Source organism: Apodemus sylvaticus, chromosome 6 (genome assembly GCF_947179515.1).
Source record: "Apodemus sylvaticus chromosome 6, mApoSyl1.1, whole genome shotgun sequence".
Lineage (NCBI taxonomy): Eukaryota > Metazoa > Chordata > Mammalia > Rodentia > Muridae > Apodemus > Apodemus sylvaticus.
In genome coordinates, this window is record NC_067477.1 from 112,892,225 (window position 1) to 112,917,481 (window position 25,257).

Consider the following 25,257-nt stretch of genomic DNA (forward strand, 5'->3'; position numbering starts at 1 on the left):
ATAAGCAGTGTTAATAGGAATTAAGTTTTTCAGGAATGGAAAGAACTGGATCTCTTTATAGTTACCCACTGTCCATACTCTCGGACAGTCAGAATACTAATTACAAGCTAGCTATGCCTGCAACCTCTGTGAACCTGTTTGGAGCTATTTTGCATAAATAAGACTGCTCTTAGTACAAAAACAATTTTACTAATTAACTTTATTTTAAATACATGAGTTTTCCAGTGGAGTTTAAAAGGGAAGTATGTTTGCATAGGATGCATGGTTTACACAACTCTTTTTGTGGCTATAGTATCACTGCTCCCGTTTGTAACTGCAGTTTGAGCCAGGTGAGGAATCAGTTACAAAGGCTTCATTCGACGCGCTTAGTTTTGTGGATTTTGTTTTATTTTGTTTTGTAGGTAGCTGAGGACTCCCTTGAACTTCTGACCCTCCTGCCTCCACCTCTCAAGTGTTGGGGGGATCACAGGTGTGCCGCACCAATCCTGGCTTTATGGGTACGATGCAAGTACTGTGCCAGCTGAGCTTTATCCACTGTCCTGTAACTCCCTAGTGTTTAGGACACCATTCAGGGAAGACAAGTGTTCCTTTCCTCGTTGCCCACATTAGCATCACGAGCATCTGGCGCTTCAAGTTTAGTGTATCTTTACCCACAAGGCAGAAAAGAGAACTGCATTGGGTTTCAAAGCCACCCTGACCTCTGTCAAATCCCAGTGTGACATTCTGTGAACCTGGGAAGCCACTGGCTGACATACACTGACAAGACTTACCTTGTCAGATACTCCAGACCATGACCATTTTACCAAAAAATAAAATAAAATAAAAATAAAGTAAAATAAAATAAACCACGAGTTTTCACCCCCTTCTCCTGTGCCTGTTCCTTCACAGGCATGCACTGAATGATTGTTCTCACAGAATGTCTCTCTCTCACCCTTTGGCTGAAATCTTAGGCATTCTTTTTTAAAAGGAGCTACTTTGAATACCCTTGTCTCTGAAAAAGCCTTCAATATTTGCCTTAGCCTTTAAAGCGTTGCAAGATTCCAGCTCGTGTGCCAGCCCAGATGGCTCTCTTCCTCTGCTCTGTCTCCCCAGCTGAACTCAGCGCCTTGCCTCATGTTTACCTGTTTCCCACCATAACGCCGTGCTCAGCCCCATGCCCTGACACAGAGTTCACTGAAGACGGACTTGGGGAGTGGGTGCACTCTGAGTTATTGAGTGAATCGGGGAACTCCGTCTATTTAGGGCTTGAGGGCTTCAAGATGTCCCTTGCCAGGCAACCGCAGGTGGCTAATCAGTTGCAGAATTAAAAATAAAAAGTGCCGTTTGTGGTAACTTGGTGCTGAAGGCATCATCCATGTTACAGCTAGATCTCCCACCAGGCTTTGCCAGCCCCTCTGCCCCGTGCAGCTGCAGTGAACCTTCGGCTCTAAGGGGCTGTAGAAAGAAAGCCCAGCCTGACAGAAGAAACCTAAGCTAACGGAAATGGCCCAAATCCTGACTAGGGTAGTGGCTGGACAAAGTCTTACATTTGTCAGAACTCATCAAATTACACACTTCAGATATGAATAGTTACTTTATGGAAATTATACCTCCATACATTCAGCTAATTAAAAAAATGTGGCCAAACTAGATAGAACGAGTGCACACAGGGGCCTCTCTCTGGTCTTCCTTCTGTGATCTTGCCTCTGCCGAGGGAGAGGTGGCATTAAGAAGTGTAGCTAAAGCTACCATATCACAGGATTGCTCCGGAGGGAAAGGACAGAAGAGCTCTGTGTTTGTAGGACTGTAATCCTTTAAGTCATGAGCTGGGACTCTGTGCATAGGAGCCTCCCCATCCTCTCCAAAGACCTTGTCCTCGCCTGCCCCAAAAGTCCTCAGAGCCAAGCCTCAGACTGTTTTGAGCAGGCTGTTCCTCCCCCAGAGTGGGGTGGATTTGAATTCATGTAAAACCCCAGGGGCCTCTGACAGAGATGGAATGCCGTGCTCCCGGAAGCACCAGTCACAACAGACAATGGGTAAAAAGGTAAAAATCAGCCCAGGGTGTCCATCCGAAGAGACGTACATAAATAATATGTGACTGGCACACGCCCTGGGATAGTATCCAGCTACAATAGGGAAAGACACTTCAGGTTGGGAAAATGGCTCAGTAGATAGGCTGTGCTGTGCCAGCATCGAAAGTGGAGTTCAGATCATCAGCACCCATATAAAAACTAGCTGGACATGACAACTCGCGTGTAACCCCAGTTCTTGGTAGATGGAAAGGGGGATCCCTGGGGCAAGATGGCCAGCTAGACTATCCAAAACTGTGTCCTCTAGATTCAGGCTGAGGCATTGCCTTGGTAAGTAAGGTGGAGAAAGGTCAAGGAAGGACATCAAACACACACATACACACACACACTCACACACACACACACGCACACTCTCACACACACTCACACACACTCTCACACACACACACACTTATACACGTGCACATGAGATTTCTAAGGTACCATTTACTGAACAAATTTCTATAGAAAGATAAAATGTTCTGGAAATGGATAGTGTTGTAAACACAAAATGTCCCTGCACATTTAAGAAAGACTGGAATGTAAGTTTTATTATATATCTGTCTCCACAATAAAAATCCAAGGTCTGAGCCCACCTTCTGGTTATCTAAAATTCTGATATCCTACAAGTCAAAGCCACTGGTTGACTGAGATTTCTGTTTCCAGGACTAAAAAACGCAGGGTAGAAAACAAAGACTGCTTTCCAGTGCCTTCCTTCAAATCAGAATGAGACCCCTTTAGCTGGATAGGCGTCCTTCTGAAATACCCAGGGCTTTTTAGTTGAGACAAAGGCATACTGTTACACCCTGGCTAAACTGATTTCCGATTTCCTTGGGTTGGCGATATGAGGCCTCAACCTGACAACCAAGGGGTGGATTATATTTTATCACTCTGGCAATTTACAGCGTCATGATTGGGGTGACCCCACGCTTAAGTCCCAAGGGGCTGTACGCTGCTGTAAAAATTGGAGCACATCCTACAGACAGCAGCCTGGCTGTCAGGATAGGTTGGATGGTGCCCTGTAATGCAGAGTGACATGCAAGCTCTTGTCACAGCAGGAAGTCTGGTGCTGGTACTGTTGGTGTCCTGCTGGGCACTCTTTGGGTACGCGTGGAAGGTTCAAAGAAGACCACTTACCCACCTTTGCATGGGCTAGTGTTTGATGTGTTCTTGGCATGAGCAACCTGCACCCCTCCACACCCCCTCCGCAGCTGCACTGTGCATGCTCAGAGGAGAGAAAGCCTCAAGGGCAGGGAGTCAGTGTCCCCCTCCGCTCCCCCCCCCAGCTGACCTTTGTGTTTGCAAAACAAAACTAGACTTCTCAGTCCCAGTATCACTCCATAAGAGGCTCGTTGCATTTGGGCCTTTATAGAACAAAGAGAACCTATGGAAAATTGCCAAGCCTGTTCTACAGGAGACAGCACACTCCTTACCCTAAGGCTGATGTGCATAAGAGTGTTGTGCACACTATAAAGAACAGTATATTCTGAGATGATGTGTAGTTTCTCCTCTTTTCTAGTAAAATGGTGAAAAACAGCACATACACACAACCTCCCTTCTAGACTGTATATCTGGACCGTGCTATACCTGATTGGTGTTTGCCTTCTGTCTGCCTTTTTCCTCTTCTCTGAAAAGACTTGACAGATATACATTGTGCTTGTCCCATGCCAGCCCATCTCTGATGCCCCTCTCCACAATGTGACTTCCCTGTCTGCTTTGGCTCTGAGTTCTTTCTGGAGTCTATGGGCAGCACTCAGGTTCAGTTGGTGATTTCTACCACAAGCATGGGATTAGGGCTGCACCAGACCTGCCTCTGGCGTCTTGGACACCCGGTAGCCTCAAAGGAGAAGTCTGTCCACCCCCTTTCCTTTTCATTATACCACTGTGAAAGAAAGGGCTTTTAAAGGCCTTTAGGGTCATGGCCAAAGGCAAGTATGAACAAAGTACATGAAAATGTCATAATGAAACCCATTATTTTATAATGGTAGTTCTTAAAACGCTGTAAAAAAAAATAATAATTATAAAGGCCTACAGCCAGCGCAACTAACTGTCAGGTTGTATAGTGGACAGAAAACGTGAGTGCCCTGTTAAAGAGAGGTGAAGGAGAGAAGGTGTCCCCTCAATCCTGCATAACCACCTGCTCCCCACTTGTTGCATTAGTGCTGGGAAGGCAAAGTTGGACCCATGTGATACACCAGCAGCCACTGGCCAAACATGGGGCACAGAACAGCCAGGCTAAGGAACATAGGAAGGCTCTCTGAGTACTTGGTACAGGAGAGTCTGTGGGCTCCTTGCTGAGCAGTTAAAGTTTGTCTGGCTGAGAGAAGCTTTGTGTTGAAGGACAGCTAAATAGTCAGGACAGGGACTCAGAGAAGCTGGGCCTGCAGACCTGGGAAAGAGAGAGGGGTTGGCTCTTGGTTTGATATTCCAGGAGACTAGAATGTGTTGGAGACACTGTTAGAATTCATTCTCGAGCCTTTATGATGTACCACAAATTCTCAGAGTGAAGGAAATCTGTGGCCTTCAAATGAAGGTTCTTCTGGAGAGACTGAATACCTGGGGACAAGGCATCAGGAGGGGTTAGGGGAGGGGATATGGGTGAGTCTTGGGCTGATTGTGCTGGGCCCCAACTAACACTAGAAAAGACAGGAGCCAGAAATGAGAAAGAACATTTCCCAAGTGCACACCACCAGTGGACACGCGAAACAGAACCCCTGCTCAGCGCATCCTGTATTTCTAACCAGCTCTCAGGCAAAGGAGTTGCTGTTGAAATTGGGACCAAGGTGTTGAGAAAACAAAGATGCCTGACATCAAGGTTCATTCACAGGGAGCTGGGCACACTTTAGTGCAAGGCTGGACTGATCTCCATGATCACCCAGTTACACCTCTCTGCTGGGCTGATATATTCAAAACCACTTGCCCAGACCCTCAACAAGGAAATTATCTGTCCCTTTATCGATTCTGTGCTGCCCTGGCCCCATACTCCCTCTCTGATGTGCAGGAAACAGGATTCATGACCAAATTGTGTGTTCCAGGAAGTCCCTGGAGGACTTTGTTTGTGGCCTTGTGGAGGTGAACACCCAGAATGATCTTTGTCTGTGGCCTGGGTTATGATGCAGGGTGTGTTGCTGTGTCAGTCAGAGTCTGCCCTTCGAGTTGGTAACTGTCTGTACCACTGATCACTTTCACAATAAGAACTCATCTGTGGTTGGAGTGCGGGAGGGGGAGGTGCTCTGACTATTCCAAGTCTGGCTGGTCTTGAATTTTCTCTCAAAGCTTAGGAGTCCGGATTGAGCAAGGGCAGATGGTACCTCTAAGAGTGTCCATTGAAGTAGGAATCAAGGTGTCTATGTGCACCTCTTTTGTCTTCAGCGGCCATCTCTCAGGATTTAATTCAGAATTGTCCTTAAAAGAAAAAGACCAATTGACTCTAAGATTGATGATCTGGATTATAGATCGAAAGTGAATTTTGCCAATTTCTGACCCTGGCAAGGGCAAAGAGGAGACGGTTAGTAAAGATAACAGCAACGAGAAGCCTGTTGAAGCTTGTCCTACTATGTTTCTTCTTGCTGTAACCAAATACGGCAGGCTGGATGCTCTATAAAGATGAGAAGTTTACTTTAGCGCATGATCTCATGGTTCTGAAGTCTGGGGAGTCCAAGAACATGGTGCTGGCATCTTGGCTTCTGATGAGAACCCTGTGTCATGTCGGAATATGGCAGAAGAGCAGAAAGACCAGTGGGTCTATGCAGAAGACAGAGGAAACAAGGGTCAGACCTGCTTTACAACTGCTTTCGGGAAAGGTGCTATTCTTCCTAAAGAGTTAATCCCCCTTCCAAAGTTCCACTTCCCAGGACACAGCAATTAAATTCCGACATGACAAAGACAAACTTCATTCACACCACGGCAAAGCTAACCAGAGATAAAACTATCGAAAAGCTGAAAAAAACCCATAATCATACCAGAAAGAACGCACAGCCACTGAGACCGATTGGCATAGGGACACACACTCCCTCAGCCCCAGGTTTCTCTGTTACATTCAATTCTCTTCCACATATCAGGAAGCACATGGAAGAAGCTGTCCTTTTAATGACTCAAACGCTTCATCCTTAAGATCTGACACTGAAAGAAATACATTTCAGAGATCTCAAAAACATGCCAGCACACGAGAAAGCTGTCACCATCCTTGATTAGGCTGTCCCTCCCTTGTTCCATCTCCTGAGTCCTTCACACGTGCCCCGCCCCACAGCCCCTTCACGTTAGTATGCTCCATGGGCGCTAGCCTTCACTGTACTTTTCCTTTCTTTAGTGTGACTAAAATGGAACCCCCAACGATTCCACAAATGTGTGTCTCTGGCCTTCTGCTACCTGTCTTGGTGTCTTCCCACTCAACCCATGTCAGAATACAGAATACACACACACACAGAGAGAGACGCACACCATGCACACTTCTTTCTTAAACCGTCAGAGCTTTTCTCGTCCCTCATTTCCATGGGTAGGTCAACTGACCTCTTTATAACTTCTCATTTCCTGTCCCTCCTGGTCGTCTCCACAACATAATGTCTCCCTGATTTTCCACTGGCTCATTTTCATTGATGTTCAAATGTCCTCCAGTTTCCAGCTTTCTATCCTCCAGAGAGGCCCCAGCAAACCTGCCCCAGTTCCTGAGAGGTGCCAGCTACTTCCACATCTTCTCTGTACTTAGGCAAGCCAATATAGTAGCCACTAGCCAGGTGTTCTATTTAACATACTTAAAAATAAGTCCACTTTAAAATTTACTTCCTCAGTCATACAAGTCAATTTTCTGGTTGTTTTGTTTCGTTTTGTTTTGTTCTGTGGTACTGGGGTAGCATGCGGGGCTCTACCATAGCTGCTTTCTCAACCTTTTGAGTCAATTTTTAAGTTACCAACAAGTATATGTGGCGTGTGGCCACCAATTGGATATTGCTCATTACAGGGTACCTTATTATTATAGAAGTTATACTGGGCATAAAAGTGGTGGTCCATTTTTCTTTCATCTTCAGCATCTCTGTCCCCGTGCTTCTCTCTGAAGCATCCCTCCTTCCCAGAGTCACAAAGATGCATCCTTATATCCCAGATCTCATCTCCAGCAGCACAGGACTTGATATGTCTCTGTGGATATATTAGAACATTGAATGCTTCGCGGCACAGCATATAGACGGAAAGGCAGTTCACACTAACGGAAGCAAAAGAAGGAGATGCATTGGCTCTTGTCACTGAAAATTTCAGCAGAAGATTTTGCACAGCTAGATCCAGGAGGTCGTATGACCGTGAAACTGCTAGTCTCTCATCGGGCTCTCTTCTAGGCTGGCTTCACTCTCTGCCCTGCATGCCGCTTCCTCCCAACTAGATGAGGAGAGGTAGCTGGGGAGTAGGCCCAGTCTTCAGCATTCCTGATTTTGAGGGAAGAACATTTGCTAAGTTCATATATACATCAGATTCAGAAATTTGGATCCATTTGAAGACTGGACCTCAAATCGCTAATTACGGCCAAAAGATAAATACATTAATGAGCCTGGCCGCAGGCTTTTCCCAGTGGTGAACTAGAACAGCCAGACTATATCCCACAGACTCCACATGGGGGTGTCCAATGAAGGGAGAAGGGACATCAGATAACACAAAATCCACCAGTGATTCTGTTGGGATCTTTCTTGCCTTCTTCATCTGACCATAATCAGCATGTCTGATGAAGTATCTAACCAGATGGCCCGTGTCTGCTGTGCTAATGGGTGAGAAGTGGGCTGATGGGCAGGTGGTGACTGAGTGGGCGGGTAGACAGATAGGTGGATGGGTGACTAGACACGTAAATGAGTGGATAGATAACGTGGCTGGGAGGGGTGGACAGTGGAGTGATGGATAGATGGTTCTAGGTAGATGAATACGACAGTGAATCACTGCATAGAAGATTGGGCTGTTATCTGCCCACCTTCCTGTAGGGAAGGCAAAAGAAGACAAGGCTTCATGGAGTCATCCCAGTGCCTAGCAGAAGACACTGATCTTGTGGCCCAGAGTTTCCCCTAAAACAGTGGTGTCTTCAACCTTCCTAATGCTGCCAGCCTTTAATACAGTTACTCATGGAGTGCTGACCCCCCCCATCTTAAAATTATTTCATTTATATTTCATAACTGGTAATTTTGCTACTGTTGTGAATTGTAATGTAAATATTTGATATGCAGATTATCTGATATATAACCCCCAAAAGGGTCTCAACCCACCGATTGAAAACCATTGCCCTAAAGAATGATCCAGCCTGCCAGAGAGCAGCCCTTAGCCAGCCTATCTCTGCTGCCCCTCACTGCCCCCAACACAGAGCAGAGGACCCAGCCAGGCCTGGCTAGAGAGGACTGGAAGTCTAGCCAAAGCTCTGAGCGGCTCTTTGTTTTAGCTGGACAGTAGGAGCTAGCCAGCAGAGGAGAGGGATTCTGGGGTCTGCGGCAACCACTCTCCCAGGACTCCTGTTCTCAAATGCACACTTACCATTCCGGCTCAAGTCCCTAGCAATTAAAAACATTTTCTTAAGAAAGAAGGGGGGAGAGTTGTAGCCTAAGAAACCACATAATTGGTGCTCCCAGGGGATGCAACAAGGCTAGAGCTTCCATGTGCAAAAGGATTTGCAGAATCTGGCCCCGGGTCCAGACCTGGGAAAGAGTAGGTGTGTCCTTCTTCCAGAAGCCCTTGTTTCTGGCAGTGGCCAGCTGCTGGAACTGTCTAGCAAGCTGCAAAATTAATCCTGGGAGGTAATTAGCACTCCTGGGAGGGGTGGGCTGTGGTCTGCCTGTTGTTATGGTGTTGTCTTCCCACTGGTGGCCTTGGGGGACAGCATCCAGACGCCTGAAGGGCTCAGGCAGGCACCTGGGGTGGTGGTGTTTCCTTTTGTTTTGTTTTAATTTCCATCCCTGTAATCTCTTGTCTAAAATAGCCTCTCAGAATTTGGCAATCGCGTTTTCTTCCCTGGTTAGTCCCTCTCTCCGTCCTCGCTTTAATTGCGTCTTTCGCTGTGCATGTGTTTATTAAGGAACAAAAATGAGCTAGGCATTTAGAGGACTTATTTCAGTCTCATTAGACCCGCCCGACTGGAAGATTGGATGCCCAGGGCAGCTTCTGCAGATGAGAGGGCACAGTCTGTGCAGGGATTAGCCCCTGGGCTGTCACCGGGTCTGATGGGGGTGGCTGTCCCTCCTCAGACTCACTACCTCTCCAGGCTAAGCTCTTGGTCGGTTTCTGTGGGGTTTGTGCGTGCCACTTGGGGTGGCCTTCTCAGCGTTAGGCTATTTGAGGAACTGCTGAGCCTCCTGCTTTCTGGTCTTGACCTTTGCTGCAGAGCACGTGCTGTCCTTGGGGCTTGTCAGCATTTGGAAGGAGCCTGTCCCCAGGGAGCCAGCATCCAGCCTCTGTCCTTCCTGCTTTTCTCCCCAGAGTGGAGTCAGAGAAAGGACAGGTCTTGCAGGGACATTCCTGGCTGCATCTTCAGTGTTCCCGCCTGACCCACCACCTGTGAGCTGCCCGGCTCGAAGGAACTGATCTTGGAAAATGGACTAAAAACAGCTCTATAAACCTTGTATCTGGGACGCTTCAGGTGGAACCAGGTCTAGTTAACATAGCATTTATTTAAGTGAATTGGGGGTTTTTTGCGACCTTGGCCAAGTGACTTCCAACTCTGGATCTGGGGGGGGGGGGTCCACTTGATAAAAATTAAACTTGTCTGAGGTGGTACAGGTTAGCCACTAGAGCACCAACCCAGAGCTGTAGTGGGGCTTCCTCTCAATGGGACTTATTTTTTTCCTGGGTCACAGTTTGGGGTAGGCCGATGAGAGATGGTCCACCAGGAGCCCAACAGAGACCAAGGCTCCTGTTGTGGTTTATCCCTACCATCCCATGTCATTCTCCCTACAATGAGCAGGGAAGAAAAGGAAAGTCAGTGGTCTTGCCTCTAACCAGTCAAGCCTTGGGGGGTAGGGGGACGCAGTTCACCTGCACACATGAGCATAACCCTACACACATGAGCATAACCCTACACACATGAGCATAACCCTACACACATGAGCATAACCCTACACACATGAGCATAACCCTACACACATGAGCATAACCCTACACTCATGAGCATAACCCTACACACATGAGCATAACCCTACACATATGAGCATAACCTCTATACACATGAGCATAACCCTACACACATGAGCATAACCCTACACACATGAGCATAACCCTACATAAATGAGCATAACCCTACAAACATGAGCATAACCCTACACACATGAGTATACACAAAGCCAGAGCTGGGCAAGGATATGTAAACCAGCCACAGTTCCCAAGATAGAAGAGGGCAGGAACACAGAGCTACGGTGGCCTCCATCTCAGAGATGGTGGCAGCAAAACAGATTGTATGTGGATGAGTGAGTATGGGAGAGATGCATGAGTGTGTGAGTATGTATGTGTGTTTGTGTATGTGTGTTTGTGAATGTGTGTGTGTGTGTGTGTGTGTGTGTGTGTGCACACGTGCGCATAGACACACATATCTGATGCTTGCACGGGAAAAACATAAAATGTAGTCATTCTTCAGGTGGGATGCCTGGCCCCCAGTGGACAGGCAGATTTTGTTATTTTTCTTGTCTCTCCCCTACTGGGCATTCTCTTGAGGTATATGCAAATAACAGACCAAAGCAAGAAATTAAATACACGTCCCTCACCTCCAAAGTTCCTTATTTCCATGTTCCTCACAGTGTAACATTTCATTAGACCTTCCAGATGGGGGAGAGAACAAGATGATTAAAAAAATCAGACAGCTCCTACAAGCTGCTTCATTGGTTTGGGGAATGGCTAGAGGAGCTTCAGAGAGACTTGGTGGGTGTAGTTGTGTTTTAATAAATGTCAGCCTAAGTCATTGTCCTAGAACAAATTGTGCAATGAATACATGTGCCCCCGAGGAGAGAAGGACGCTCACAGTGTTCTTGGTACCCGTGCATTAGGGACAGGATGTTTGGGGTGCTAGTGGTGTTAACACCCAGATCCTGGGTCTCAGACTCTCCAGGGATCAAGGGGACACATCACAGGGAAGGTTGAGTGGGAGCCTAAATGTACCTGTGTGAGCCTTGAACCCAGCTCAAAAGGACATGATCTGTCCAACTTGGATTGACTCTGCTCTATGACCAAGATCAAAAAGAGCCACTGTGAGACTAAAGAGAGAATCTGTTCCGTTCACACTCCTTGGTTGTGGTTGCTCCCATCAGAGGTGGGCAGCCTGGTGACTGGTATGAGCAAGGAGAGACAACAGAAAGTCTGGCCAGCCTATCTCCTTCTGTCAGAGGAGAAGATGGGCAGGGGGCCATGATGGTAGAGAATTACAGCATTTATTCACCATTTTTACTGATCCCTCCAAGGAGCTAGGGACCATCTGAGCCCTGACACACAGTGAATAGAGATGACAGGTAGGGATCATAGTGGGAGGACTCAAGAGTTTCATTGCCTTGGTACAGGTCCTGTCTGTTGCTTTCTAGCTGAATGACTTTGGTCAAGTTGAATACAGTGGCACGTGCCTGTCATCTCAGAGGCAGAAGGGCCAGGACTTCAAGGTTGGCTTCTGCTATACAGCTCGAGGCTATCCTGAGCTACATGATGTTGAGATTTGATCTCATAAAAGGAACAAAATAAATAGAATGGCCAGAAAAGGCCTTGCTGATCTGAGAAGAGGCCTGAAGGAAATGAAGGTGCTAACCACCTGGCTAACCAGCAGAGGATTAGTGCATTGTATGAAGTCTCAAGGCAAGAGTGGTCCTCTGCTGGAAAACCTGGAGGAGGCCAGTCTGCTAGAGGAGAGTTGGCGAGGGAGCAGAAGGCCAAGATGAGAAAGCCCGCACCACAGATGTCTGAAGCTTTAAGGGTTTGACTCCATGGTGATTTAGATCACCACGCGGACTTGGGAAGCATGAGGTGGTCTGACTTGCACTTGGCTGTGTTGTGGAAGATGCGTGGGCAGGAAGGAGAGAGACCGGTTAGATGACTGGCAGAAATCCAGGAGAGAGGCTCAGGTGAGGGTGGCCAAGGTAGAGGTCAATTAGAAACGTGATTGGAGTCGAAAGGTCACCCACAGCTGTTAGCCATGGCTTGATCTATAAAGAGTGTCTTTGTCAGAGGGATGCAGGTCTGCAAGCCAAGCCAACAGGAAGCTGCAGCAAGACGTGGTGACCCCCAAGAGGATGTAGGAAGAGCCTCGGAGTGGAGCTTGAGCGTCCTTCCTAGGACCACCACCTGATCCTTCCTGTGAGCGTGCAAGCACTGTCCTGTAAAGGTAGGCCTGCCTGGCCTACCTTTGCTATCTTGCTCTGCTATGAAGCACGCAGCTAAGAGCAGCACCGGGTCGGGATGGACAGCAGCAAAGGTCAGGTGTGTGGAGAAGGACAGCAAGAAAAAGAGGGGGAGGGGGCTCCCTGATGACGCCATCATGAGAGTTCCCCTTTCTATGGGGTACACCATGAGGACCATGGTGTATCTGAGTGAGTAGACCAGAATACACTGCCCCAGTAAGTAGAGTCATTCCTGTGTGTCTGGGAACAGGGTACCAGGCCAAGCATCTTCTTTGGGAAAAGGATAGTGCTAGCTCCTTGGTCATCCTGATGGTGCCCGGCTGGTGGACACCCTCCCATCCAAAGCCCAACGTCTGAAGCACCTTTGCTGAACTCATTAGACACCTTGACTAGCCCTGCTCTAAACGCCATGGCTACTGATGGTAAACGATGCTGTGTATACAGATGGAGCCAGGCCAAGCCAAGAACAGATGGTCACTTCCTCATCCCAGGGTCTACTGCTAGTGGCTTATTTGTAGTTCCCCACAACACACTCAGTGGCCCTGACCCTACATTCTCCGGTTCTCCACGGGGCCTGGTTCTCTTGCACTCAGGAGACCCTAGATCTGTACACAAGTAGCTCAGGACAGAGATGTGAGTAAGACTGTACCCAGGACTTCCCCCTCAGGACACTGGCAGAGTTGGCAACATTAGGTGACTTCAGAGTGTAGTATGTGATGGGGCACATAGGACCCTATGGAGTGAGGGCTGGAAAGGTTAGAGGACACAGGGTGGGGACACATTGCATCATGGAATCACCAGGCCTCTTAGAGGAGAGGATAAAGTGAGGGTGGACTTAGATGCAGCGAGGTGTTAACTCAGGCCATCCTCTGTGCAGAAATCTCAACTGAGGCACAGGATGAACATGAAGTCTGTAAGAGCACACCCACTAAAAAGAGGGGTTGGCAACTTTAGGGCCCCTCAGAGCTCCCCCTGAGGTTGATCATGCATAGCGAGGTGTGCCTCTCATCCCAGTATTCCTGATGCCAAGACAAAAAGATCGCAAGCCCCACGCAAACCTGGGCTATGTGTAGCTAGCCTGGGCTAAAGAGGGGGGAAAAGATGTAGGAATAGGGAAAAAAGAAAAAGTGAAGAGGAAAATAGTTAAATTGCCAAAAAAAAGAAAGCACAAAGTCGGAAGGAGATAAAGAACATGCCCTCCCCCCTTCCCCACGGGAGGAACTCCTGCCCGGAGCCCCTCACCACAGCACTTGATCCTTCAAGTATATAAGCCTACCCATGCCTCAGTTTAACAAAAGCACCCCCGGAGGTTTGACCCCCTGGGGAAGGAGCTGATGCAATGTTGAGCCCACAGTTCAGTGCCAGCTGCTGCTTACTTTAAGTTCAGTGAATGTGGGCTTTGTGAGGTAGCTATAGCTACAGCAGCACCAGTTATGACTGGGGTGCCCAATAGCTCCCCAGGAATAATTTGGGTCAGACAGGGTAAATTGAGATGTACATAATGGGAGAAAAGAAGGAAACCCGACAGCTGCTGGCATCCACAGAGTCGAGCTACGTGAAGGACTGGTTACGTCACCATTGTGTCACAGGGTCTGCACTGAGAGCGGACTGAGCTAGGGAGGCCTGGCCCCACTGTCCTCACAGGCTGGGTGATCAAGGCAGGCTTCTGGGAAGAGGGTCACCAGAGTAAGGCCCGAGCAGTGCGGAGGTTGTAGGTCTCGATACTTTGAGGGAAGAACACAGTCCAAGGTCCTTCTCATTCACACCCCTCTCACAGGCCAGGGCAGCTCAACAGAGCTTCTGCAGTATGCCAGGGCAGGGCCCTGGGGCCATGAGATGAGACTCTCTACCTTCAATGGTGTGGCAACTCTGCTGGGCTAAAGACAAAGATCCTAGAGCCCCGATAGTCTTTTCGAGGTGGATGGAACCATAGTGGCTTTGGAGGAACACATGCCAGAAGATACAGTAAGATGGTACTGAGGCTAAGGCTAGCCGAGGCTATATCACGAGAGGAGGGGGGAGGAGGAGAGAGAGGAGGAGGAGGAAGAGGAGGAGGAGGAAGAGGAAGAGGAAGAGGAAGAGGAAGAGGAAGAGGAAGAAGAAGAAGAAGAAGAAGAAGAAGAAGAAGAAGAAGAAGAAGAAGAAGAAGAAGAAGAAGAAGAGGAAGAAGAAGAAGAAAGAAGAAGAGTGATAAATTTAAAAATTAAAAGAAACCCTTAAAAATGGCCAGAGAAGACCCTGTTTGCCTCTTCTTTTTGAGCTTGAGAAAGCTGAAAAGTGAAGGGCAGCCCTCATCCCTCAGCTGCCTTGTCTGGAGCCCTGGGTCAAAAGGATGATCATGGTGAAGGCCACTTCCGCCCAGAGGCAGACACAGGGAAATCCAGGAGGACCTTGAGGACACACGCTGCTGGTAAACATGGGGCCAGCAGTCCTGGGTCCCCGATGGGGTCCAAATGGCAGCCGAGAAGCCAAGTATCCCTGCTTGGTTAATCTAAAAATAAACAGAAAGGCAACAAAAATCTATGTTTCAATTACTGCGCACAAGCTGTTCAAACAGCCAGCTCCGCACTGGAGATGTGAACTTGTCAACGGAGGCCGCCTCGTTTGCATGCTTCGGTGGAGAGAGAGCTCAACCTCGCAACAGGCTGCCCTCTGCTCTCGGCCGCTGCATTGTTTTTTTTAATTTAATTAAAAACATGGACATAGAGCCCAGACAAGGGGAAAGCGTAGGCAAGTATACCAGGGTGATGGCTTCTAAGCAAAGACAAAGAAGACAGTGTGGTCTGAGAGAAGCTTGACACTGGCGTGGAGAAAACAGGTGATCAGTGGCCAGGACAAAGGACACAGATCTCGCCCATGTGGCTCCGAGCTCTTTTCCCTTGAGACTCACTGTAGACCCTGAGGAAGCGCGGGCCTTAGGTGCCATTGAGGATGGCCATGGAGCAAACAGGGTTTACTCTCTGTTCAGGAGAGAGAGCTCATCAGGGTACATGATTGACAGGCAAAGCCAGGGCTTCTATCCCCAGCCACACTATTTGTATTCATTCACATGCAGCCCTAAGGAAGACATAGTCTCCTCTCCAGAGTGAACAGACCCCAGCTCAACTGCATAGGACTGGCTTAGGCTGGCCGCTACCTCTCCATAGCAATAAAGGTTTTCTGCATTCCATCTGCGCTACGTTTCTAAGTAGCAGCATCCCTCTGCAGACAGGAACCAGTCAGATCCTGCTCTTACCTGCCCCTCAGTGTCTTTCAGTGAGCCAAATGTGATGAGAAAGAAAGAGAGCCGTGTCTCCCAGGGATTTGGCTAGGAAAGGGCAGTAGATAGGCTCACCCGGAGCATGTGCGTAGGGATTTGAATAGGAGGCAAAGGGTTCAAGGTTCCAGCTCATGGAAGAGAAAACCAGATTCACCAGGAACTCGAAAACCAGATTTGCCGGGAAGCAGGACACCTCCACCCCAGGTCCCACCAAAGAGAGGAGCCTAGAAAACCAGGCACTTAACTGGGGTAAAGGTTCCACGAATCCTTTGTGCCGACGGAGCTGCCGGTTCCACATTCACTCTGGATAGGGATTTTAATGTCCCCAGCCCTCTGCAATTCTGCAGCCATCAGCCCAGACGCTAGTTACTTGGTGAAATAAAAGCGCAGTCGAGTCTTTCCCAAGGAAGATAATATCCTGTCATAGGCAGTATGATCTGCCGGCCATGTGACGGCTGTTCCCTAATGTTTCCAAATAGACTTTTGAATAGACTCTTGTCTAGAAGATAGCAAATTGCAAGAGCATTTTTGGCAGCCAAATAGAGCACATGCATCCGTCTTTTTTCTCTGCAACTGGCTGCTGGGTCTGGTTCCAGGCACCGAGTAGGATCCATTCATCAGCCCGGGTCACTGATGGACCCCATTTCCTGTGGAGCGCTAGCGTGTTGAATTAGTCAATTCTCCAGGATTCCGAATAATCAGGCCTGCCTGAGAGGCAGCCAGGAGCAAGTGGGAGGGCCCGCTCAGAGAAGAGAACTAACTGCAGAATTCTGCTCCGGAGACCTCCGTCGGGGCTTTGCGAGACTGTGGGGGGAACAGGGCTCCGATGTGAGGGCTTCCATCCTCTGCAGAGCCACCGGAACATGAATAAGAAGGGGAACCAGGATGGTTACTCCTAATGAGAACACTAGTTAATCCTCCCAGGCCCGCCATAGCTCCCTCATCGATCCTGGTGTTTTACAAGCGTCTAATTTATCCGCGCCTCCCCTCTTCCCCCAGTTTATGCTGATATTATGTTGCTAACTGTCATTTCCAATATCTTTTTTATTTTTCATTATCACCATTATAATGATTTACACCAGAAACGATAGCACAAATGCCTAGTCAATTAGTCCCGTGAGAAAAGTCTCTGAATCATGTATGCTTTTTGGGGGTGGGGGAATCACTACTACATCAAAACCCACAGCCAGAATCTCTCAAGCCAAAGGTGCACACAGGAAGGGAGGGACCGGGAAAGACCGACCTTTCAATATTGCTCATCTGAAGCTGGCACTGGGTACAGCCTCTCCCAGACAAGGAGATTGCTTTTTTCTTTTTCTTTCTTTCCTTTTCTTTCCTTTCTTTCCTTTCTTTCTTTTTCTTTTTCTTTTAAATAAGAAATTGGGCCCAGGAAAAGGAATCTGTGGCATTTTCCCTCAAACCTATTGTCAAAAAAGCATGTTGGACATTTGTCGTTTTAGGTCATATATTAAACCCTGTTATTCTGGAATGTGAGTTTTCCCAAAAGTACCTCCGCTCTCCCCAACTCTGCAAGGCCATCCAGAGTACTAAAAGCCTAGCCCTAGCGCTGAATCCTGGCTGGCTAACCCAAAAGATTCATAGGCTGGTGTATTCTACCTACAACCTGTTTAAACATACAGTTCTGAGAAGCACTGCTAGGTTTTTTGTTTTTTTTGGGGGGGGGTTGTTTGTTTGTTTGTTTGTTTGTTTAGACAGGATTTCTATGTGTAGCCCTAGATATCCTGAAACTCAATCAGTAGACCAGGCTGGCCTCAAACTAACAGGAGCTTCTGCCTCCTGAGTGCTGGATTTAAAGGCGTAGGCCACCACCGCCCAGCTGATGCTGTTTCTCACAGGCACCCCAGTGATGGGCAGCTACTGGCCCAGTAACAGACTCTTTGAAAGAGGACTGAGGCCCTGTCTCTAGCTATTAGCTTCCCCTCTCTCTCATGTACAAAAATCCATAGTGAATGCTACTCTACCGTACCTCCACCATCCACTGGGGGGCTGTGAAAAAATGTGGTGGCTTTGAAAGAAGCTTGTATTGGGCGGGGCAGTTTTATAAGTCCCCTCTGACACATGCAGACGACAACGTGAATGCACTGTGCTTTGTCCCAAGGACTAGGACCTTGGATCGACCCATCTTTCCTTCTGCATACCTGAGATCTGTGTAGCCTTTGGCCAGGTTGACATGTCCTTATCACAAAAGGAAGAAAGGGGGAGCATTCAGAGTGGGTTTCTGAAGGTGATGGCCACTTTTGCAGCCAGGGGAGATGTGACATCCTGGTGGTTTCCATGGTACACATCCAATCGCATCAAGTTGTATACATTAAGTATCTGTCTCTCCTATGCCAGCCATTTTTCATAACAATTTTAAAGAATAATGCCCTTTAGAGGGGGTCACAGATGTGGTTCCATAATGCCAGGCTACTATCACAGTAACCCAATGGGCATTTAACACGGGGCTCCCCTCCTACATGCTGGAGCCTGTCTCATTTACCACCTGATAGTAAGAAAGCTCTCAGTTCTCCGAATGGGCTGGGGTCAGTGGGGAAGATGCTATAGGATTAGCAGGCATTGGAGAGTCCAGGCTCTGCTCATCTTTAAATAACAAAGACAATGCTCTGAAACTCTGTTACAAAGACTGGGGTCCGGGAGTAGACGCGGAGGTCACAGGTCATGGCTCTGGTTTCTAATTGGATTTGTGAAATCCCCTGCTTCCCTCTCCACTGCCCTCTGCCCCCCAACCTCAGGACCTAAGGGAGCCTGCTTAGCTAGGTCCAGACCCTGTAGCCTATAGTAGGGTTCGCTAGAACCTCCTGGATACTAAGCCTCAGGGAAAGGGTGAGTCATTCCAGCCGGCACCAGGCTAACCATTCTCCAGATGGGCTCTTAAGGGGTAAAGCCTTGAAGGGGGGAGTCACATAGTCTCCTCTTAACTGGGCAAGGCACGGGGAAAGAAAAATATCCCTTTCATAACCCAAGTAATATATGACAGCAATATCGTTTATGGTGTATCTTGAGCTTTGTATCTTAAGTAACAACTCAAAAGGCCACTGCCCTTTAAGTTCCCCACTCCACAGAGAAGTGAAGGAAGCTGGGTAATCTGGAGTTGCCCTGGCTTCTGTTCATACAGAGGATTTGAATATGTCACCTGTCCCAGGTAGGCATCTACATGTGACCCCCATGATTCATGTCCATGTAGAATCCCTGACACCTGCTCTCCCTGGGGAACATATCAACCTTTGTGTGGAGTCCAGGGTCAAGATGGGAGCCTTGCTCATTTCACGGAATCTGGGATCACCCCCTCCCCAGGCTTTGTAAGTGAAAGCGGACCCCAAGAGCAAGACACATTCAAATCTTGGCACCGGGTGCCTCCCTCATCTCTAAACCTTATCCCTGCCCTACCCAGTGTTCCATGATAAAGAACACGTGTCACTTTAGTCTGGAATCTCCTCATCTCTTGGACTCAGCTATGTAAACTGTCAGCTGTGGTGAAGGAAGCAGAAGAGAGACATTCCTGACCACAGGAGTGGTCCAGCCAGAAGTTATGTAGGGAGTAGGGAATGGCAGCCCACCCCTGAGGTCTCTGCCTGGCTGCCTGGACTCTGGCTCTGTGAATAGAGGTCTGGCCAGAGGAAGCAGTGGGAGCAGCCTGAGGCCCACCCCAGCCCCAGGCAGACACGTGAATCTTTCAGTTACTGGGTTTGCTTCGTGGGCATGAGGGTCTCTGCCCTGATTGAATCAAAAGTACTACCAGGAAGTATGAAGGTATTTCCAGGGACATCCTCAGCTCCCACCAACAGCCGCACCAAGCTATGGCCAAGCTGGCTCCTCCAAAAGGCACCCAGAGAATTCCTTTGTGTTGCATTTGACAAGATGGTGTTCTGGCTGCCGTGTAATGTTTTGTTCCAGAAGAAAAACTAAAAGATGCAGAGAGGAAGACAAAAATAATAAAGATGGGCACAGGCTGTTCCAATTGACTTGGCAGCACGTCTTCCCCAAATGAGGCAATCATCCATTTTCCAATCGGGCTGGACGTCCACGGCTCATTCCTCAGCCAGCCACCTCGGCTCCCCGAGTCTGGAGGCAGCAAGGGCTCCCCTGCCTTCCTGTGGATTAATCACGCCTTCAGGGCCCTCGCAGCCTGCAGCCCACTCCTTCAGCAGCGGGTCTTAATGATAAGAATGAGGAAAGGGTCATTAGCCACCTGTGATCCTGGGTGCAGTGTGTATACACCACGAATGTTAATGTGTGAGGGCCAGCGCCGACATCCAGAAAATACACTGAACCACTGGATACAGACCACACCTATCCTGCTTGTGTATTCAAGTGGGCACAGCATACCGGTCCTGAGCAGGATTTTAAGGGGCCAGTGCCCAGAACTCAAGAGACACTACTCTCTGGGCTCCAACCCTACATGGGCAACATACCACATACACACACACACACACACACACACACACACACACACATGGTGACACATGGCCATCCTTAATTATTTACTGATGAATAATTCATGATGCAGGCTTTCCAGGCAAATCTGTGTAGCAGAGCTGCTGATCTGGTATCTAGCAAGTGTCTAACAAGTGTCCAGGAGGCGGAGCCCAGCCAACAGCTGCTCAGAAATCAAAAGGCGCGACTGGGCACCAGGGCTGAGTATAGATGTCAGCTGATTCCTCTCTGCTGTCCATCCTTCTCCTCCCAGGCCTTCTCAGAACTGTTGTGGGTTCTTTCCACCTATCAAGGCAGTTCGTGGGACTAGAGACACTATTCTCAACATCATGGGCATTAGCTAAAGATAACCTTCCTCCTATTAGCAATCTGTTGCCTCCCTGCGGCCCTGGGTGAGACCACCCTAAGGTTTCCCAGCTGCCTTGCACAGGAGGTCTTAGTATCTGTGTGCATTTACAGACACCAGACATTCACTCAGTCTCAAGATTGAGTTTCCTGAGAACTTAGCGCATGCCAGATCCTGCTGCCCTTGAGGCTGCAGGCCTATCCTCCCTACCTTAACCGTGGCTGAGACCATCCTCCAATGATGGGCTCTTTCTCACTTGCAGAGGCCCACAGGATGCATTTCTGGACCCTCACATAGTTCAGGGAAAAGGGCTGTTTTTCTGATGCGGGAGCACAGTGGGGATAGTCGGGCCCTCGGGGCAAGTGACAAGTGCTTTGGGGAAGGTAGAAGTCAGGGACAGAGGTCACTTTGATTTCCTCAGTTTGATTCTTAATGATAGCTGATGTCTCCTTCAGGAAAGGGAAACAGAGCCTCTGGAGATGGGACGCTCCTCCAACCCTGGATGTTTCAGATGCTCTGGCTTCTGGTAGTATTGGGCACAGTGAGGATTTAGTTCCTGCTGCCATCGGGAAGCAGGCCACTTGTTTCTGTCCTCTCCCAGTGAATGGGGAGAAGGGAAGGAGATGGATTCATGGAGCCACCAAGTCAAGCAATGCACTTGCCCAAAGAACTGGAACAGCCCTTTGCCCTCTCCAAGCCAAGGGTCAGTGGGAGAGAAAAGAATCTTCCCATGGAAGACTTTATGCTAATGATACCCAAAAGGTGCCCTTTGTACTGACTCATGGGGGGGCTGCATTTTGCATCCTTGTTTTCCCAAAAACTGATTAGTGAGACTTGGTCCTTGCATTTGATGTGCTCCTGTGCATGAGACATAGTAACACAGGCCATTATAGACTAGAGGCTGGGTTGCTAGCAGTGACTACGTTTTCAGAGCAGCGCTTCTTCCTGTTTGCTGTGTTGCTATAAGGAGTCCTCTTCCCTAGGGAAGGAGAGGGTATCAAAAAGGAAAAGAGTGGAAAGAAAACCGAAAACCTGACCCAGCTTCCTGAGCTGTGCCCAGAGCCCAGGCTCCAAGTCCTGAACTGGATGTAGTACAGGGAAGCAGCCAGTGGGGTGTCCACATATGCAGTGCTATAAAGATGTGCAGGCAAAAGCATGGAGATGCATGTGTGTTCTGGAGCAGTAGATTCTATAAATATGAAGTGGAAGAAGAGGTTCCCTCTATGCCTCACCCAGGAAGTGGTCTGACCTTCTTCCCTCCTCTCCTGGTTCAACATCCCTGGGATAATTCAAAGACAGTACCTCAGTGGGGAAAGAGTTTTGTGACAAACAAGATCTGGAGCCAAGTTCATGGATTACATGCTTGTCAACTAAGCTTTCAGAATTAACCGTGCTCTCGGACCTGGACCTCAGTGTGACCCTCCTCCACTGACTGATAAATGATTTCATAGACTCTTCAGCTCCTTCCTGTTCTTTCCTTTCAAGACACGATCTCAAGCTATAGCCCTGGCTGGCTTTGATCTCCCTGTGTAACCAGGACTGGACTCAAACCCCTAACAACCCCATCTCAGCCTCTCCACTGCCGGGATTATAAAGATGAACTGCCACTCTCTGCTTGTGATAGGAGTCACAAGTATGTGTCACACAAGCAGGTGCTGGCAAAGCTCCCTCACCCAGGCCTAAGGCCTGGAGCCTCTGCAAACTGTCCCCTCCACAGCAAAGGCAAGGCAGCGGCTGCTCACACCCTCCCTTCTCGGTGCAGGGCCCCGTGCCAGGCTCCACCACTGCACAGGCACCCTGCCAGGAAAGGGCACTCTCACAACAAGGAAGCATTTTTCTGTGTTTTGTCTAGAATTGCTTAACCAGTCTGGTCTGAGGTACCGCATCCATTCGGGGTCTTCTTCCTCTGCTCAGGCACTTCCTGTGCTTCCCGCGACACCGTTCAGGTCCACGTGGATGTGCACATGAGACCTCTGTGGCACGCTGGCTCTGTGCCCAGCAGGAAATACTTACATTGCCACCTCTGGAGCTGGCCCTCTGCCGACTGGCTCAGAGTAAACCCGAGCCACGGTTCTTTCATTCGTTTGAAAGGGGAAATTAAACTGAGGAATGAGGTCTGACCCAAGTGCTTGCATGCAAATAGTTGACCTTTGTTTTGAATACACTTAATGAGACTGAAACCAGATTGTGTGGCCTCCAGCTGCCTGAGTCTCCACCGCCTCCCTGGCATTTGAAGGAGACTGAAAGAGGTGGCAAAAGGCTGAGGACTGTGGGAGGTGTGGATTGTGCGTCTTGTTTTTCTCTTATACACTGGAACTATGGGACCTAGCACGTGGCTCCTGAGGTAAACAGCTAGCTACATTCGACCTTTGACCTGATCTCAAGTTGCTCAGATGCCTTGAGACACATCTTGGTACAGGGGTCCTGACCTCCCAAAACCTCTATGCTCCCCGAGAGGAAATGATTTCCCTGCCAATATATGTGGCTATGTTGTTCTATGGAAATGTCGGGGCTGATTGAATGTATTAGTCGAACTAGATGAGGTTTTGCTGAAGTAACAAGTAGACTGCCACCCTCAACATACAAACCTGATACAGATTTATGTCCCAGTCACATAAAGCCTGGTGCAGGTGGGGTGGCCTCTGACAGAGAACAGCTGCACACTCTTGAAGATGTGACTTCCAAAGTGGCCAGGTGGCAAGGGAAACTGTGGAGTCATGAGAGGTATTTCGGGGCAGGAGCTAAGGAGATACAGAAATTGATAAAGTGTTTGCCTTTCAACAGAAGACCTAAACTCAACCCTGCTGATTATGAATGTCATCCCTTGTAATCCCACTGCTCGGAGGAAGTTGTTCCCTTGCTGCTCAGAGTCTAACCTGGTAGTGAGCTTCAGCCTAGTGAGAGGCCCTGTCTCCATAAAGACGAAGACGAGATGTGTGGTCATTCTTGCAGGAGCCCTCACCCTCAGCCACATAAACATGTGCATACACGCATTTAAAAAAAACCTTACTTTTTAAATTATTTATGTGTATGTGCACGTGCAGGCACACACACACACACACACCATGCCCACACATGCTATGGCACCCTTGTGGAGGTCAGAGGATAGCTTTCTGGAGTCGTTTCTCTCCTTCCACCAAGTGGGACCGAGGAATTGGATCCAGGTCATGAGGCTTGGCAGCAAGTGCCTTTACCCAATGAGTTAGCTTGCTCGTCCAAAAGAAGATGATATTTTTATTTAACCAAGTCTGGAAACCATCTTTGTTGCCTACCCACTCTTTTTGTCTGCCAGAGCGAGAGGAATCAACAAGCAAGGCATCTGAGAGAGATCCTCCTGGGTGCTTAGAATGGGTACCGAGGACATGGTGTGGCAGATACAGAGCATAGACTCTGCCCACTTAGAACCCAGCCGATGGAAGCCAGACCCTGAGATGGCAGCCATGGGTGGGCAAAAATGGGGAGATAGGAGCCCAAGCTATGAGGTCCAGTGTACCCTCAGAATGCAGATGAACCTCCAGAACTGCCCTTGGAGGCTCAAGTCCTACTTGCTAGAAAGCTAGGCCATTGTTTCAGTGTGACAAGATGGCAGGTCATTCCTGAGAATGGACATTTAGACCAAAGAACAATGCGCTCAGTTGTGAATGAGAATCATGCAGGAACCTGGACTACAGCGAGGTGGTAGACAGTAGGCTCAAAGACGACAGCAAGGTACTGAGGAGAGGCATGCTGGGAAAGCAGCTTCGAGTGGCGTGGGTGAAGGGGAGCTGTTAAGTGGCATCATCCAAGGAGAGCCAGGTCAACAGCTGGCGAACAGGGACGAACCCCAAAGGTGAAAGGTCAGTGGTATATCATGTGAAAGAGTGTAAGAAATGACATGACCGTGCATTGGATTTAACAAATAGGACGGCTATGACCCAAGCAAGAGCACGACGGCCCCCTGGGGTGGGCACCCATGAGCCATATGGGAGCAGGTCCCAGGACAAACGGGAGTCAAGGAAATAGAGCTGGGTTTAGACCATGCTCCCATAAGCCTCCAGTGAAAAATGTGAGGAATGGCCAGGGCATGGAGAACAACTGGTTTTTTTTTACTGTGCAATACTGAGTCAATATTTTAAATGAATTCCTGTGACATTTTTGTAAATCTGGATACACAACGATGAACTAAACAGGGAACCCACATCCATCCCCAAAGGTGCCAGTCATCTCTGCCACAGGTCGGGGCAGGTTCAGCCCAGGCTGCACTTCGTCTGCTCTGTGCACCTTACAGAACGAATCCCAGAGCCAGACCACCTCGTAAGCAAAACATGGCTGCAGGTTTCCTGGGCTGGGTACAGGCTGTGGCTCCCAAACACAAGTCCTGGACAGTGAAAGCAGATATGCAAAGACCAGAGGAGACATCTCAAAAATAAGCGGCCTGTCTAGTAGCCGGCGGCTTCAAAACTGGTCTAGCAGGATGGAAGATGAGAGGCTGTAACCTAGACCGGAAGTGGACGAACAGGATCAAACCTCACTGACGGGTTCTCAGACTGTGGGTGCGAAGTGTAGAGCCAACCCTCACCTACAGCCCCTTGTCTCTAGCCTGGCATTCCCATGCCTTCTCCCCTCTGCCCTTGCCTCTCCCCACCCGCTACAGCCTTGTCTCTTTCCTGACTGGAGTAACGTCCCTGGCAGAATAGGAGCCAGCACTATCATAGAGATGCTCGGCAAAATACAGTTCTTGGTGACTCAGAAGCCCCATACCATGGTGCGTCTAGTCTCCATGACAACCCTGAAAGGCCTTCTGTTCAGATCCTCAGGAAGCCGCGTGGGAGATGCAGGGAG

At 48.8% G+C, this 25,257-nt stretch overlaps 1 protein-coding gene across 1 annotated transcript in view; it reads left to right on the forward strand.

Moving 5' to 3' along the window:
• Klhl29 (kelch like family member 29) overlaps positions 1-25,257 on the forward strand; it is a 298,502-nt gene that overhangs the window by 137,237 nt on the left and 136,008 nt on the right. The gene's annotated exons all lie outside the window — the stretch shown is intronic.